The 19644-nt window shown below is 34.8% G+C and overlaps 1 protein-coding gene across 1 annotated transcript in view; it reads right to left on the reverse strand.

Moving 5' to 3' along the window:
- LOC149070016 (cyclic nucleotide-gated channel alpha-3-like) overlaps nt 1-17076 on the reverse strand; it is a 251354-nt gene extending 234278 nt beyond the window's left edge. The window contains exon 1 of the mRNA XM_089249987.1: nt 16727-17076. The gene's annotated coding sequence lies outside the window, so the exon portion shown is untranslated. The remainder of the gene's footprint in view (nt 1-16726) is intronic.
- Between the last annotated feature and the right edge of the window lie 2568 nt (nt 17077-19644).

Consider the following 19644-nt stretch of genomic DNA (forward strand, 5'->3'; position numbering starts at 1 on the left):
GCCATTCATTTTTCAAGGGGTTGTTTAATTATTAAAATAAGAAAAAAAAAACTCTTTTTATACGGTCCTCGTGTGCTCCCGGAACCCGACTGGAAAGTTGTTTGACCATTTTTCTGCACGCGAGGGCTGATTAGACCGGGACCTACAATTTATTGCCGATTCCGAACGGCAGACTGTTTTATACTCACCGAGAGTTTGGTGCGCTAGAAAGATGTTGCCGTGTCTATCCTGATGCCAACTGGAGAGAAAAAAATTCTTTAAAAATTTAGATTTTGTTTTCATTTTGTGACATGCTGTATTTTTCACTCTTAAAACTGATACCGGGTAATTTGTGAACGCCTTTTGAGTATTTTTTAAACTGGAATCATACCTCTACGACGGACGGTTGATGAGATAAAGGTCCGTGCTAGCACTTACAGGACACCCTGTATCTGTCGATGACTACCAGTAATTTTCTAATCTCTATGCTCTTTCTCCGTATGAGAATCGACTCTCCTAAAGCTTCCTATACCCCGATTTTTTCGATGATTTCTCTGACAAGCATTCAATCTCCAACACGGCACAAACTCTCTCTCTCTCTCAATTTTCGCAATCGATAGCCATGATGTCAATCAACTGCAACTGATCCTGCCAGAGAAATGCATCTGGAAAAAATATAGTGCATTTTTCACAGGAATTTATATCTTGCGAAATAGGAGAAGCGTAAAAAACTGGGTCTTTATGGCACAAAAAAAAAATAATAATGAAAATTCAGCTATAAATTTCGTGAAAAATCTTTTCTCCCCCGAAAAATGACTAAATAATTTATGGGAATTTTTTTCCCCCTTGACTAGAATTTTGAATGGGATAATATTTCCAAAATTTTCTGTGCTATATTGATTATGGTATATATCCATATATATATAAAATTGATTTTCTGTGTGTATGTTCTCTATACAAATCTGCAATTTCAGATCGTTCTTCGCTAAATTTTGCATATATACCAAACAGGGGTCTTGATTGAACGATAGGCAACATTGAAAGTTTGTCCAAAAAGGGCGAAAAACTGTCGGGCAACAATGGTTTCAACAATCACTTTCGGAATGTTTACTTTGGTTACCGTGGTTCCCCCTAACAAGGCGTTTCAGACATACATGTGCCTTTACAATGGGTTGCATTATTTTAATCCTGTCAGCATATGTATAATAGTTTACTATATGCCTTTATAATCGTTTGTCACTTTTTCAATCCTCTCATTAATTGAAGAGAACCCGGGCAGCGCGGGGTATTAATTGTTAGCGAATTTCGAATTTTCTTTTCATTCTCTGAGTTTTTCAACTCAGAATACCAAAAAAAGTACTTTTGAGTTAAAAAATTTCCCTATATTACTTTATTTCTCAAATTCGAAATGTTATGAATTTAGTGTATCATCAATGTTAAAATATCCACCGTCGTGAGACATGTTCGTTATTGCGCTCATCAAAATGCCCGAGGGGGAATCGGCACTCGAATTCGAACCCTTACACTAACTGAACTGAACCAGACAAATGACCCGAGACGTACACGTACAAGTCGTCTTCCGTAGGACAGCAGACGTTCATTAGAGCATCTAACAAGTATTTGACTTTCCGTCGGTAGGACAAAAATAGATGGCACAGTTGCCGTTAAATAAACTTTCACCATATATGATGTCTTTAATACATCTATCAAGCCCAGACTGATCCTCCAAGCAAAATTTCTCTCATGTGCACAAGTACGAGGGTCGTTTGATGAGTAAGGTAAAAAAGGGTATTTAAAATATTGTTTCAGTCAAATTGCATATTATTTTTCAACATTGTGTCCTTAAAGCTCCACGCTCTTTCTCCAATGATTTTAAATTTCTTTATCCCGTCAGAAAATTTCGTTTTCTTTAACCTAGTGATTCCGAATTGAGGGTGCCTGGACCGATTGTAGAGTTATGAGAAAAAAATTATGTAAATTAATTGCTCAAAAAAATATTTTCAATTAAATTAACGCGCAAGAGCACCATTGCGACGTTGATAGACTACAATAGTAATGTCGTTACGCTTTGACAAAAATTGTACTTGTGGTGTCATCTCTCGATAGGAGTGTAAAACATTGTTTTAGTCCCTTTGCAGTCAAGTAAATTGCATTGCCATCCCCATCGAATTCACTAGTGCTGGATAGAATGCCCTCCATTGTTCGAGAAATATTCTCGATGGATGGATGGCTGTAGTTTCTGCTGCTATAAATGGGTGGCCACGGCACACACCAAGATACCCGGAGGAAGGGGGGTTGGGTCCATGACTTATGTATTTCTGAACCGCTGCTCTCTAACCCCTCCTATTACACTACACTCACAATTTGAAACGATGGCAAAACTGAAAAAATCAGACACAATACGCACTCAGACTGTTAGGTACACACTTTGTTCCAGATTTCTGCCACGAAGTTTTCCACTACTACTACTTAACCGTACATGCACCTCGTACACATTCCTGGCACAAAGCTATACTGGAGTCCTGGCAAAATAGTCATTTATAGCTGCGATGTCGTCTTCATTTGATGAAAAAAAATACAGTAAAACCTGCCTTTAACGGAATCGCAAGGGTACGAGATTTTTTTCCATTGAACACAGGTTTCCGCTTAATAAAGGTTGCGATTTCGCATGCAATTAAAATTGAATAAATTAATTGAAAATAAAGTAAATAGTTTTTAAAGAGATGAATACTGCACATTATATTCACTGTTTGATTACTAAATATTTAGGTTTTCACAGCAATCTGTATAAAACTTCACCGTACAAAGTTCTTCTAAATTGACATTTACGTTCTTTTTGCCCTTTATCTAAAATTTTCAATGAGAGTGTCCGTATCTGCCGTGCCAGGTTCAGTTCGTGCATTGTCGTCTATGTTTATGTAATCCTCAGCACCAGGGCATTAACTAAGATTTCTGAGGGCAACATTATTTTGTCGCTCCTACCACTGTAAAACCTCGATGATTTCATAACGTTGTTTTTGTTCGCATCTAAATTTTACCGACCGGGCAATTGCCTTCTTCGCCTCCCATTAATTCCGGCCTTGCTCATCTCTGCGATCACGGAATGCAGCTTGCATACTATTTTGATGGTCTTGAATATCATTTGGAAATCCAATCCTTTCACTGATTTCTCCCGTAGAAAAGCCTGCTTATCTGAAAAATTTTGTTACAATTTCGGAAAGCAACTGCTTCACTACTTATCGAAACCACAGTATCAAGTACGGAAATGGTTTTTTCTAATCTATGGAAGAGAAGATCATGTACAACTCACATTGGCAAGAAGAGATTGCACAAAAAATTTAGGTAGAACCCTTTACCATTTTGTATAGTCCTATGGTATAAGTATTTGTGTGAAATTTTCCATTGGAGGGTACAATTTTCTTTTCCGTTTCCGCGTTAGATAGGTTCCGTTTAATCCGGGTTTTTTAATGTGTATTTTGGCATTGAAATCACGGGACTAAGATTTTTTTTTTCGTTGAAGACAGGGGTTTCCTCTTAATACAGATTCCGTTAAAGGCAGGTTTTATTGTATTTCCACAAAGCCAAACTTTAACGTTTAAAAACAAGAAAAGTCACATGACAGGGCCGTCATTTCAACTTTTTCCGGGGGGGGGCCATTTTTAGTGTATTTTCAAAAGCCAGGGTCGGCCGTTGCCCCTCTCTGCCCCCCCCCCTCCTAAATGTCGGGTCTATCACATGAGACCAAATCTGTAAAATTCAGTGGATGAAAGATTGATACGAGCAAAGCCTAATTCACAGAATTTGGCCATTTTAATGGTGTATCTGTGAGATGGAGCTTTTTGGCTTTCTGTGCGTCATCTTGGCCATTTCATCTCTGCAGTTCTTCTTTCAAATTTTCTAGCAGTATGGCATAATCAAGGAAACAGATATATATATATATTTTGTTTTTAATAATGTGATCCGCACGTATTTCCAAGGGATCAGCATGATCCAGGGAATTTGTTAGTATTAGTAAACATCCATGCCCGAACCGGGATTCGAACCCAGACCTGTACAGTGAGAAGCTAGTTCCCTAACCACTCGACCGCCAGGCTGTCTGGATATTATGTCGAGGTGAACTCGGAATGAAAAATTATCTGGTCTCCACCAAGACCAGGCCCCTCTTGGAAATCGGGCAAGTATGTTACCATCTACACCACTGGAACCACGACCCTGCCTTCCTTATTTCACGCGCTGTGGCGTCAGTCGCTGAAGTAGTCTTAACTTCAGCAAATGGTCCCCCATGGGGGACTGTATAGGGGAAGGGATGGCTTTTCTCCCCTGAGCCCAAGATATCAAGAAAACTGATATTTTCTGGACATTATGAAGAGGTGAACTGGGTAGGAATAAAGAAATCGTATAATATTCTCCTATCATGACCTTTCTGGAAGTAGTTCATATAGATTATGTCTTGAAAATCTTAAAAATGTGGCGATCACTTTTCCAACAGACAAAACAACCTTTGCCTTGTTTGTTGTCGTTTCACCCCGCTCCATCCACTGTTTTGACTCTAGTGAACAGTGGTGAACCCATGGGTCAAAAATCGACACAGAGAGTCTTCAGGATTATATATGAGTCAATATCGAAAAGTTCTCTTTTAAAATGTCTTTCGCATTCGCTTTTGAAATGTCTTTTGCATTCGCTTCTGAAATGTCTTTTGCATTCGCTTTTGAAATGGCTTTTGCATTCGCTTTTGAAATATCTTTTGCATTCGCTTTTGATTCATTGTCAGCGATCGCAGCACCCATGTTGCACAGATCTTTTTAATTTCCAATTTTTCATGGAGAATGTTGTGAATATGTTCTATTGAAATGATCGCAACATCAGCTATCTCAAGCAACTTCAATCTGCGACCTTCCATGGCAATAGAATGAAATTAACGAATGATTTCCAGATTGGTAGCCTAAACCGGAAGCCAAGGACGCTCGTCTCCTTCGGTGGATGTACGGGCCGTTTAACGTCGTTGATCTAAAAATAAATGGTTTTAAAATGATTGCTTTTAAATTCCCCATGAACTTACTTTCGATTCAGCTTTGGTTGCATCTGGGCAGCTTGCAACTATTTCAGATCCAAAAAAAAAAAAAATGTTTCACTCCATGGGGAACTTACACTTTCAGAATAACTACTAGAACCCGAACTTGGAACGACGCCAAAAAATGAACCACAAAGCTCTTTTGTCTCTAACTTGTTGTGACAGGTTTTGGAGAGTCATGCTTACAGTTGTGATAATTTAAAAGCAATCGTGTGCTTCCCATAAAGATATATCTTACTTATCAAACGACATACGCGTATTATGTGTGTTAAGGGGAGGGGGGGGGGGGTCTCAAACCTTTTCTTTTATCAGGAGAAAACTGTAACCTGGTAGAAATATCTCTAAAAATACTACTCATATGTATATATATATAAAACCACTGATTTACTCAAGTTTCCATTATATATGCTATCCTATGCCAGTACAGAATTTTAAACATTGTGGTTAACCAGTTTTTTATAATTAAAAAAAAAATCAAATGGCACGATCCTCACGTATTCCCAAAAGATCCTGTATGATCTGTCCAGGGAATCTGTTAGCGTTAGTAAATTCCCGGATTCATGCTCAATCCGGGACTCTTTCACAGATCTGCCAACACCTTCTATAGCAGAAAGCTCCCGCGCGAAGCTCGTCATGTCATTGAAGTCGTCCAATTCACATATAGTCATTGGATATACCGCAGAAAAAAAGGTAAAGATTTCGCGGACGTCTAAAATATGTCGGACGGCTATATCCAATGGCTACAGGTGAAATGGACGACTTCAGTGACGCCAAAGCTTCGCACAGAGGCTTTCTCTATAGAAGGTGTTGGGCCTGCACAGTAAGAGGCTAGCTCCCTGACCACTCGACTGCCAGGTAGTCTTACGAAAACGTATTGAAAACAGCTTGCGCGCATGATAAATTAGCTTGACACTAATGCAATTGAATAAAAATTATAATTCAAAATAAATGGAACTGTTCAGTTCGTGAAATGAAGCAAAAGATTGAAATTTCATTCATTTAGTCTTATTTAAAAATAAATTTTAAATTAAAAAATTCAAAAAAATTATATTTATAATTTAATTTCAGAAGAGATTGAGAATCAATGAAATCTCTATATTTTGCTTCAAAAATATGCGTCTAGAATCAGTGATTAGCCAGTAAAATGCTGCAAGCAGAATTATGGAATCGCCTCATACAGTATATGCAATATTTGGCGGAGATCAGTCAGAAATTGTAAATTTGTATAGAGGGCATATATAGACATGCAGACAGGAAACCAATTTCATATGCATACTAGCAGTAATACCCGGCGCTGCCCGGGTTTTCTTCAATTGCTGGGAGGATTGAAAAAGTAACAAACCATTATAAAGGAATAAAATGTTATACATAATACTGGCAGCACATTGAAAATGTGACAAACCATTGTAAATGGATATGCATTGCTAGAGAACCGCGGTAACCAAAGTAAACATTCCGGAAGTAATTGTTGTGGCCGAGAAACCATTTTTTCCCGACTGTTTTTCGTCCATTTTGGGAAATTAGCGCTGCTCTGACGAACTTTTAAATTAGCATATCGTTTAAGTCGTGTTCCGTTTGGTATATACGTATATGCAACATTTGGCGACAATCGGTCTAAAATTGTCGATTTGCATAGAAAACACACACACACAGACAGAAAATAAATTTTATATATATAGATAACCACAGCGTGGGTCCGGGTTTTCCCTTATATTGGGAATATAGTATAAGAAGTTACAAACCATTGTAAAGAAGCAAACATGATTTAAACGCATTGTTAGGGAACCACGGTAACCAAAGTAAAAATTCTTACTATCATTGTTGAGGCATACGAACCATTGTTGCCTAGTAGTTTTTCACCCGGTTCGGGCATTTGTCCAGCATTGACGAACTTTTAGTCAGCTTATCATTTAATTCGAGTCCTGTTTGTTATATTTCCAAAACTTGGTAAAGATCACTCTGAAATTGTAGATTTTCGTACACACACGGAGAGAGGGAGAAAATACACATTTTAGATGTATATGTTACGAGATAAAAGCACGAAAACTGGAGAAACAAAATCACGAAAACTGGTGAAATCTAGGATTTACAGGTGAGAACTAGGTTTCATACAAATTTAAAAAAAAAAACCAAAAATGTTTTTCCCGCAGCGAATGCTAACAACTTGAAAGAAAGTTTCAGACACATACATTCATTACATGTCGATTTCTCATTTCAAATTCTGAAGTCGAGTAGCAGCAAATAACAGTAGAGCAATTGTGGAAGAAGTAATTTCAAAATTGCTTTCGGAAAAGATAATTTTTATGAGAGAAACAGAACTCTTATATGAGAGAGAAATGGTTTCAGAATTCAGAAATGTGTGGTTGAGATATCATTTTAGAATTAATGAAAAATGATTTTAGAATTTAGAAATGGTTGAGATGATTTTAGAATTAATGAAAAACAATTTTAGAATTAATGAAAACAATTTTAGAATTAATGAAAACAATTTTAGAATTAATGAAAACAATTTTAGAATTAATGAAAACAATTTTAGAATTAATGAGAAATAATTTGAGAATTAGTGACAAACAATTTAAGAACTAATGAAAAACAACTTTGGAATTAATGAAAAACAATTTTAGAATTAATGAGAGATGATTTTAGAATAAAAGAGAAATAATTTCAGAACTAAAGAGAAATTATTTTAGAATTAATGGGAAACGATTCTAGAATTAGTGGGAAATGGTTCCAGAATTAATGAGAGATGATTTCAGAATGACTGAAAGAAAAAGCACTAGAAGAAATAACACGGAAAATAATTTTAAGCATTACTGAAAGAAACAACTTTAGAATTAATGAGCGAATTCATTTCATAATTATTGAAAGAAATAATTTCAGAATTGGTGTAAAAATATAATTATTTCTCTCGCAAGTCGTTAAAATTCATACTGTTCATGAAGAGTATTTCCATAATCAACAAATAATCAAAATTATCTTCAAAATAAATGCACAGATTCATATAATTCATAATAAATTAAAATTCTCCAATAATATATCTCTCCCCCCCCCCATTTGCCTCGGAGCCATGGGCCCCATTGGATCCACTCTTGTGGTTCCTCGTGCTTCATGGATATTTATTTATTTTTTGGTCCGCAATGTCTAGAAGTTTGGAAGAACCTCACACTAATGTTTCAGACATTCATATTCAGCACGGGCAGCTCGTATTTTGACGTTCTTCTTCTCAACATATTTCCACGGTTTACTGGAAAGAATATAATTTTTTCAACAATTACGGGTACAGGGTGTGTCAAAAATTCGTAAGCAGTCTAAAAATTTATAAAAATTGAAGGAAGTGGTATATTTGAATGCGGTTTAGTCAATAGAAGGCGCTGCACGTAAACAAATCATAATTGGTTGGACCTGAACCTTTCTTTCATTCTCTTCTGTGTTCGAAACGTTCGTTGAAGCTTCAGCCGGAGATTCGGGGCTGATGTAAAAACAACTTCACCAATATTTGTCATTTATTCATCAACGTCATGGTGGAAAACCTTATTGTAAGCGCCAGTAAAATTCAAATTCAGAAATCAGCATTTAACCGTTCATCCCGCATTTTATAGGACTCTGATTTGTATATTTTTAACAATTCCTATTTGTGAAGCGCTCTCTATAGACAAAAATTCAAACTAATTTTTTTATTGTAATAAAAAGAATACACCTCCTTTATGAGAATTACTTTTTTTTGCAAACCACTTTCAAATATATACCAGTACCTTTAATTTATAAATTTTTTAATTATTTCTAGATAAGTGGGATATTCTGTACATCCATAATTTTTAAATAACGAAAAACAGTTTATATTAATATAAATTTCATTTTTGTTGAACTATCCTGTGTGAATTATCAGTCTGTAAGTCGCCAGGCAGTCCCTTCGGGCTGGGCAGCGACGGGAAACATAAATTTCTGTCTGTCATATCGAATTATCCGGAATGACTTGTTCCATTGTAATTGTTAAAATACTGTCTTTTCAGATGAAATCTTGAAATGGCTTATCAAATAGCGTTATACGCATACTGTACAAATTTAGTTATTTTTATTACTTCTCTGTATTTCGACAGGTTTGCTTGCACTGGTGTACATTGCTGAGCCAGCGGTAGAGTGCTTGCCTACCCCCACTCCATATTTTCTCGGTGATTGTGGTGTCCAATCCAGATTTGAACCACACTTTTTTATTTTCAATTATATATTCAATTTATAAGTATGAGTTTCACTGCCATCTACCTTTCACAAAAGTCAATTGAAAAGAAAAAAATTGGTTTTTTTTACTCAGCAGCACTGATAGCAGCTAATCTCCAGCGATTCCCGCAGCCTAAGGGTTAAGTAGTGTAGCCCAGCAGAACATTCATATACCTTACTCTTGATCTGCAACTATCCACTTTTTCTTGTTTTGTTATACAAAACGGGACAAAAAATTGTCTCAGTAGAGATGAATCATAATTACGAGCGTTCGTAAAAGCCAAAGGTAATCTTCATGCAATAGCACGCATATCCTTCGCAAATTAAATACTCCTTCCCACGAGAATTCCTTAATATTTTTCCCCAAGTCTAGCTACACATGAAACGGAAATGTAATTTTTCTTCCCAGGAAAAATATTCGACCTACGTACATAACATGATAAAACGTCATATACCGTGAAATCGTCGAAAGAGAGATCAAAGTGGCTCAATACTATAATATTTGGCGGAGGAAAAATACGAAGGATAAAAATAAAAAATTCCTTTTCGATAGTTATTACGTTCTCGTTGAATGGCTGTGACGTGCGTTATTGAATGAAATATGAAAGACGATATGGAATGGAGAGATCGAGAAAAAAAAAAGAAGAAAGGAATAAAGAAATAAGAGCTTTATACGAGAGAATGAAATGAAATGATTTCGTGCATTTTCTTCCCTGTACCATTTTCTTTGTGTTATCTGGAATAATCTTCTATTCTTTGGAGCACATCGATGCATGCCATTTGTTGAATACTGAAAAATCAAGTTCTCTTACATTTCCGAATTAATAGTGTGTATCGGAAACATAACGTGATTTTAGCTCCGTTTATGATCTCGAACGTGTTTCATCTAAGAAACAAGTCGTAATGGTTGTTAAAATTGTTTACTACTTCGTTTTTAATCTCGAATAATCAATACTATGATACAGCATCTGTATTGTATATATCGATGGCGGGTTTGTAATGCCATGTGTTGAATACACATTCGAAGGGTGGTTTCATAATTCCTCTTGTCGTCTTTCACTGGCGAATCGTTCGTTCATCCTAGATGCATACTTCCAGTTAGAAAACGTATCCAAATAACGTGTAGAACTCAGATGCGCCATTCATCTTGCAAGGAGTTATATAGTTATTGAAATTAACTTTTTTCATACGGTTACCCTGTCCTCCAACTTCTATTTAAAAAGGTGTTGCCCCGTATTTCCTCCTCCTAATTAGATCATAGCCCTCCGTTGTCTCAATGAACGGATTTTAGCAGGTTGTTGAAGAAGACCCATGTTGGAAGCTATGCATGTATGTGTTGCTAACCTAACGTAAAGTCTGTTACTGTGTAATGGTTGTTATATTGCTGCCATCTACCGTCAGTTTTTCTAACTATGATCCGAAATGTAACGATCGAATAATTGCATCGTTCTAGGCCTGTTGCTCTCTGTGGCGAGACTTTATCAACGAGGAGATCGGGTCTCATTCGCTCCCAGAAGTTTGAACCACAGCAAACCAACTTCAGCCATCACCGTGGTGACTTGAGGACCCGGGTTTCGAACCCGGGTCCTCAAGTTGCGAGTCCGTCAATGTGACCGCTCGACCATCACGACTCCTGACTCCAATAAAGAAAATTCTACGTTTAAAAGATCAATTTTCGCTGAGATTTCAATCAAAAAATTGGATTTTTTTTCTTTTCTGGCCTCAGAAGAGACTGGGCAACAACTTTTTTAATTGGGTTTTTGAGGGCAGTGCGTCCGTATAAAAAAGTTAATTTTTATATTTTAATAACTATACAACCCCCTTGCAATATGAATGACGTATCTGAGTACTACACGTAATTTGGAAACTTTTTCTGACTGGAAGTTGACCAGTAAAATGCTGCAAGGGGATTTATGGAATCACCCTGTAGATAGTATTTAATAGGTTCACTTCAGTAAAATATAGACAGAATTGAAAACATCCCCCTCTTCATTACTAATACGCCATGTTTCAACGAAAGTAGGACCTAACCAAAAAATAAGCCCCCTAGCTTGATTCCTTAGAACAGTTTTTCACCTATCTGCCGCGACCCAAACGTGGATAACAGGGGCCCTTGTGATGGGTAGTACAACTCCACTCACATAATCCACTATACTTCACTCACATAATCCACTATACTCCACTCACATAATCCACTATACTCCACTCACATAATCCACTATACTCCACTCACATATTCCATAACCGGGTGGATATAGATCCAGTTCTGCACTTCTGGCACTTCAGGTGTCTTAAAGATTTCGGTATCCTAGGCTAAGACCCAGAGGTTTATATGACCCTGTTGAGCATTACTTCTAGACTCTGTCCCAAAAGTTCATGGGATCTTGCTTTTTCCGTATAACTTTTGTCGCACATGGTGCAATAAAATGCAATTTTTTCACCGAAAAGGAAAGGAAAAGTATTTTTTCAATAAAGAGCATTTTTTACAAAATTATAAAAAAAAATTGTATTTATAATCGTTAATTTGCTGAAATTACGTGTTCCAAAAGTTATCCCAGAGCTGCTCTCAGCATCTGGGGCTGGCTCATTATCGTATACTCGTAACACCAATTTCTGCCAATCAATTATTGTTGCGTTACTTGTTACAAAATTTATGGAATAATCAAATGCATTATAACTTCTGACAAACACATATTAATTAAGAACTGGTAATTTTTCCATTATTTTGAACGACATCGAACAACTGATCTTCCACTGAAAGAACTAAACTTTTTTAGGAGTTGTGGGTCCAAATCATACCATTCAATTTATATCTCATGTTTTAAGGCATTCGTCGGGCTAGACTTAATGAGTGTATTCCTGAGATAAGGACTCATCGGTGACCAGTCCAGTAGAGTCACATTTCCCATTTTTTAAATATATTTTCGCAACGTTGAACATATGCATGGAGGCATTGTCCTGCGGAAAAAGTTCTGCCCGCTTCCATAAAATTCAACCAAAAAGAATTGAAATGCTTTCCTGGTGCCTCTATGTATTTTTGTGTCTAGTCTCTTATCTAGGATCGCTAAATATGCGTGCCCACTGAATGTGAGGGTCGCCCACACCATCACAAAACCTCCACCCTCGTGTCTGTTGAAGCATGAGCTTCTTCAGAAGTTGCTTTTCCCTCAGACGGTGACAATACCTTGTATGTTGCGTGTGCATCGGGGTTATCTCTACATTACATTTCTTTTGGTTGTTTACATCCATTGCTCTCCACATGCTACGTGGTTTTGAGTCCACTCTAATATCTAGAAATGTGGTGCGTGTGTTTGAACGGGATGCTTTGAGAAGGCCAGTTGACGTACAATTTTCTGTATATGAACAATAAAACCCGTATTTTCAATTCTTCTTAAAGCCATACCTGACGATATATTCAAATCAGATTCCCGAGTTCCACAAACAAACATCGCGTGGGTAGATACCATTCTTTTCATCAACCTATTATCGTGTGAAGTATATCGAGTTCTTCTAGAACGTGATTTTTGATGGCAAGGCGTATTTCTCGCTAAAACGGGATAAATTATGCTTTTGCAGCGATTTAAGGTCTTTGAAAAATATTCAATAGGCCTACTCTGCAATTCAGTCTCAAAATTTTGTTAATCTCGTCCACAGAACAGATACGTCACTTTTGCCGTCTAAGAAGCGGATCTTATTCTGTCCTACTGCATTTAATAAGTTTTAAGACTTGCGTCACGATTATGTTTTTCCAAATTTTTATCAATTCAGTAGTTTCCATAGACTTTTGGGAAGCATAATTTCAACAACTTAACGACTAAAAATACAATTTTTATTGTTTATGAAAAAATGATTTTCCTTTTCGGTGAAAAAAATTGAATTTTTCTTTAAACTGCGCGCGACAAAAGTTATACAGGAAAAAACAAAATTCAACAAACTTTTGGGACATGGTCTATATAGAATATTTTTCAGGAGAAGTCAGAATCCGAAATGGCTTGATGTTATTACAGAATGCACAGGAAAGCTTGGCCAATATAAAAACATAAACACATTAAACAAACGCTAATGAAAATTCAAATATGATAAGACTGTGAAGTTGATGAAAAAACAGCAAATTTCTGAAATTAATGGAAAATACTTCAGTTATCAATGGAAAATGATCCCAGAATTAATGAAAAATAAATAAAAATATTCCAGAATTAATGAAAATTTAGAATTTATGAAATTAATAACTTCAAAACTACCGAAAGCTTTCAATAACTTAGAGCCCCCCCCCCCCCACTTCATGTTCAATTTTGGACCCTATGATCAGATCCCGTTGATCCACCTATTAAGATGCCATGGACTGGTTTCACCAATATCGAAAACTAAATATTTTGTAAATCAGAAATATTTAATAAAAGCGTTTTTAAATTTAAAAAAATTGACTGATGAGTCGCGAAGCTCATTATGTTGTTGATTTTGGGTCGTGACTGAAAAAATTGAGAACCCCTGCCTTAGAAGCTCGTAATGTAAGCATGTAAGCCATAACCCCCTCCCCCCAAAAATAAGCTCCAATTTAAATCGTCAGCCTGACGAATGCATTTTATACGACTGTTTTTTAGAATAAATAACATAAATTTTTTTATGGTATACACTATACACGATGTACAGTATCAAATTATAGAGTGTTTCAAAAAGGACTCCCCAACTTTGAAATGACGTAACTTCAAAGCAGTGATGAAACGAGTAGTTCGTTTAATAGGCAAGCCCGAAATGCGAATACACTGGTTTGTGAAATTAATAACAGCTTTGCTAATAGATTTTGCCACAGTCCTTTGAACAGTGGTTGAGATATTGCCCTTCGCAAACATGAGTCAAGTCATATTACTAACGGTCGCCTCCCCTTGCAATTGCAATGACAAGACATAAGGGAGAAATAGAGTTTAAAGCCACCTGCCTTAATAGGCGTGTACGCCTCCCAAATGAACCGTTCAGGCTGATGAAGCATTTGGGGACTCGTGGAATAACTTTACCGCGACTCCATCTATTAGTTGAAATTGTAACGAATTTCGTAAACCGGCGTGTGTGATTCAAATTCCACGCATGCCCTTCAAATATACCACTTGTTTCATCTTTCTATCAATCGCTGCTTCCAAGTTATGTCATTTCAATGTGAAGGGGAGTCCTTCCTGAAACATATCGTGAAAAATAATATTAATATGTAATAACATTATTGACATTTATGCTTAAAATAAATAATGATACGACATTATTCAGAGTCTGTAAATATACGAAATGGTGACTTCGGACGAGAAGTAAACACATTCAGGTATGAATTACCAGATAGTTGTTCGGAAAAATAAAATATATACCACCTGAAAATGGGGTCGAATGCATCTTTTGGAGCAAAAAATTAGTATCAGACAGGGTGAACAAACGTGATTATGGTTCAAATTCGTTTTTATATTTGGAGTTCAAAAATATAAAAAGTGAGAATTAAATCCAATTACGCGCGCGAACGAATCTATAGAAGAATATAAGCAAATATTTACTAATTGAAATTATATTCATTAAACTGACTTTCAGAGATAATTACTCATGATATTGACGTCAAAAAAATCAAAAAAACTCACATTTAATAACAAATTTTAACAGTTGTTCCTGCGTGTGTATATCAATCAAAAACAACTATAAGGTGATATACCACGTAAAATGTTGACATTTTTATCTGTCAACAATGTTATTATATCTTATATATGATTTGCAATTTTCATTAATATGTTTTCTCCACCAATTATAGTTTGAAGATAGTTTTTGGCTTGTTGAATTGATGATCTAAATACAGTATTACGTGTATCGAAACGTATGTAACACTTGTCTATGAGAATATATATATAATGCATTTTCCGACACAACTCTGCCTCTTTTGAGGTAACGGAAGTAAGGTGCTTTGCATCAGTCCGGGATTGTGAGCGGTTCTATCTATTTATATAATGCATTCGATAGTGCAAGAAACTGCTAAGAATGAGAAAATATATTGATAATACTTGATTAAGAAAATAATTGGGAAAGTTCATTTAAAAAACTTACCTTTTTTTTGAAGGATTATTTTGTTCACTGAAACTAATGTTATTATTACAATAATAAATTTTTGAATGAACTTGAGAAATTTAAACAGCAATCAAATCTAGTTGATCCTAATCAGATGAAACAGTGTTTCCTATCCAGTTTTTAGATGGCACTAGCATTTTTGAAGAAGATTTGTTATTTTTGCTGCAATACAATTAATATTGAGTATTGCTTGAAATACATTGTTAGTACACAAATCTTGTTTTGAAAAATAAAATATTACTTCTATAAAGCATCGTATAAAATGTATTAGTATCCAAAACATTCTGTGAAGTTTAGTATCAGTGATGGTACTTATTATTTTCAAAACATATCTAGAATACTTTTTTTACAATCATTTTTTTAAATGATGCTGTCATACAATGCATTGTTGAAAAAGAAATCAAAAAAATTATTATTGCGTAGAGAGTTTATAAAGAACACTTTATGTTAAGCATTCTTTGAAAATATGTTACCTAAAAAATTGTTTGGAAATTGTTGCCATCTAAAACGTTTGAAGTTATATGCTATTTATATAAAACTGCCTAAAAATATCTGTTGTCTAGAAAGTTATTGGAATACATCTGTTGCGCCTAAAACATTGTTTGAAAGTATTTGATTTCTGAGCATCGTTCTAAAATATCCATCATCTAAAACATTTGAAGATATCTATCACTTAAAGCTTTCCATGATACATGTTGTCTAAAAAATTTTCTGTTGTCTGGAACATTGTTACGAATATCTGTTGCCTAAAACATTGCTATAAAGCATTTGTTGTCTGAGCGTCGTTTGAAAATGTCTGTCAACTAAAATATTTTTTTTAAAAATTTGTTTTCGAAAACATATTTTTTCAAAAATATCTGTTGTCTAAAACGAACTATATGCTGTGTAGAACATAGATTAAAAATATGTTTCCTATTCCTAAACCATTGTTTGAGAATATCAGTTGCGTATAACGCCGTTTGAAAATATCTGCTGTCTAAATAGAACGTTGTTTAAAATGATAATTTTAAAGCATTATTCAAATATTTTTCACCTTTACAACGAGAGGTACAACATCTCCTTCATCATGAAAAAATTGAAAATTCATGATTAAATTCTGAACTTTCGAAAGAACAAATCCACTATAGAAAAAAACATTAAAAAACCATAAGAAAATTTCAATTTCATTCGTGAAAACACCATAATACAATACCAACACTTCATAGAATAAAATCTGCTTAAAATATCATGGAAGTCAATGATTACATTAGCATCTTGAATATTCACAACGCAACAAATAAAATCTTCCTATTTTTAAAGAAAAATTAATCAACATATCCAAAGGACTACATATAGTGGCAAAATGAATAAAAATGTACATATTTCACTCACCTTGCCATGTACTCGACGTGCATTCAATGTTGAAAGGGACAGTAGAAAAGTACCGTTTCACCGACAAAATATAAATCCAAAAGTACGTACGTGGTATCGGGTCGAAAACGAAAACTTTCACAGCTACTTTAATTGTACGGGAGAAGCACCACTTGAGAATTTTCACATTGTATCCTAAATCACTTTGTTATCCTCAATAATTCTAATAATCGAATGGTTGAAGAAATCAAAGATGAATTTTTTTCTTATCCTTGAAGCACCATTTAAATAAAATAGAAAAGAATTGCGCAACTAAAAATCCGTTTTTTTTCCGTGGAAATTTTTGTTTGTTGTTAGTTGGAAGAACTTGAAATTCGTCCCACAGTCAACTGCAAAGTGAACTGGATACCGTTTTTCCTCCTCCAGTTACTGACTGGGATGAGATAGAGCGCCCTCTGCCGGGATTATTCATAAACGTCCGGATGATACTCCCTGAGCCACATCACATTTTTTTTTTCATTTTTTAATAATTTATATTTTACTGAAAGATATTTCTATTGTTTCGTGTTTTGTTGAAATTTTACGTATATTTTTTGACAATAATTAATTATTGTTAAAAAATACAAAGCAATTTTATTTACTTTTGTCATTTGAAATTTGTTTAATTTAATTAATTTTATAAATTTTTAGTTTAAAAAAACTTAAAATTTAAAAAATTAATTTAATTCAAGTATCATAGAAAGAAAAAAACGGATTTTTTTTGTAAAATAGTGTTTAAAATATGACAATCAAATCACAAATATAAGATTTCTGTTGTCTCAATCGGACTCTGGCGCCGCTGTCGAAGGGGTTAATATTTATTTTTTGCAATTAAGCAATTTTATATTTGTTTGCATGGTTATCCTTTGCTCAGTTTATAACAAGTTTTTAAGTTGAAATTAATTTTCAAAATAATCTGAGTCAACAATGACAGTGGTTTAACTCTTTTTGTAATCCTTCGCGCACATTATTAACCAATAATACTTCCTTTGATATAATGATTTAATTATAATACTCTCTTCAACAATCATTTTATTCAACAATACTGACTTTTTCATAATAGTTTAGTTCAAAAATTTACCATTGAACCATAGGTGATTCAACCATAATTTATTCACTAATACACCACCGTGGTTAGTTCAAAAATACACAGTCATGGCCAATTAACACTATATAACACAGCCACACTTGATACAATATTCAACCATGGTTGTAAGAAAAAACATTCAACCATGGTTGTAAGAAAAAACATTCAATCATGGTTGTGCAACATTCAACCACGGGTAATTTTACAATACAACGCTCGACCACGGGTAATTTAACAATACAACGCTCGACCACGGGTAATTTAACAATACAACACTCGACCACGGGAGATTCGACAATGCAACACTCAACCATGGTTGATTTGGCAATACAACATTCAAACATGGGTGTGATTCAACAATACAACATTCAAACATGGGTGTGATTCAACAATACAACATTCAAACATGGGTGTAATTCAACAATACAACATTCAAACATAAGTGTAATTCAACAATACAACATTCAAACATGGCTAATTCTAAAATATTTTCAATCCACCAGTCTATGTTGAACAATCATTTTTATTCAACAATGTTGCCTTTAACAAAGGTTTAATTCAACAATAATACTACTACTACTAAACCACACATGCACTTCGTCCATATCTCTCTGCGGAACTTTTAACGAATTGGTACACGTTGGGATGAACGGTTTCGTGCTGTAAACCTAACGTGAAGCTTATTTCAGTGTAATGCTTGTTATAGTGCTGCCATCTGCCACCTATTTTTCGAACTGTGAGTAAAGTGTAATGATTGAAGATTTCACCGCTGTAGGCCTGTTGCTTTCTGCTGCGAGACTTTTTAACGGAGAGATCGGCTTTCTTTCGCATCTAGAAGTTGACCACGTGACTGTCGTCAAAAGAATATCAGTCGTTGACTATTATCTCTAACTTGGCGACGTGTTATTTACCCTCTTAAACTCTTTTCAGTTCGATGGTTTTGAATTGCTTTTCTTAAGGAAGCTCCGCGACGACCGAATAAATTAAGATTTTTTTTTAATTTTAAGATTAAGATTTATTAATTTTAACATTTAAGATTTATTAATTTTAACATTTAAGATTTATTAATTTTAACATTTAAGATTTATTAATTTTAACATTTAAGATTTATTAATTTTAACATTTAAGATTTCAATTTTTAATTTAGATTTTTTTTCATAATGTGAATTAACGAGTTCAAAGTTAGGACTTTCTAGAAATTCAGTGAATGTTGATCTATATACTGTATGTAAAATTGATTTTCTATCTGTGTGTATGTTCTCTATACGAATCTACAATTTTAAATCGATTGTAGACAAATTTTGCATATATGCCAAATGGGACAAGATTTGAACGATAGGCTACTTTACTAGTTTGTCAGACCTGAGCAAACGCCCGAAATGGGTGAAAACCTGTAGAGCAACAATGTTTTTTGAGCCTCAATAATCACTTTCGGAGTGTTTACTTTGGTTACCGTGGTTCCCTAGCAATGCGTTTCAGACATGGATATGTCTTTACAATGGTTTGTCACTTCTTTAATTCTGTCTCAGTATTATATATAACTTAATAGTTTATTCCTTTATAAATGGTTTGTTACTCAGTTTTTCAATCCTCCCAGTAATTGAAAAAAACCTGGGCAGCGTCGGGTATTATAGCTAATAAGCTATAAGCTTCATTCCACCGCCAACTTTTCTATCTCAGAAATTATAATTTCTTTGCGTTTTTCATTACATGCCAAGGTTTGTTCATCCAATTTTGAAAAAAATTGTTTCAAAAAAAATATTTTTTATTTCTTTAAAAAACTTTTCAGCTTAAATTTTTTTTAAATTCTTTA

Source organism: Pholcus phalangioides, unplaced genomic scaffold (genome assembly GCF_987345545.1).
Source record: "Pholcus phalangioides strain wild (caught in Gottingen) unplaced genomic scaffold, Ppha-v1.0 ptg000022l_1, whole genome shotgun sequence".
NCBI lineage: Eukaryota > Metazoa > Arthropoda > Arachnida > Araneae > Pholcidae > Pholcus > Pholcus phalangioides.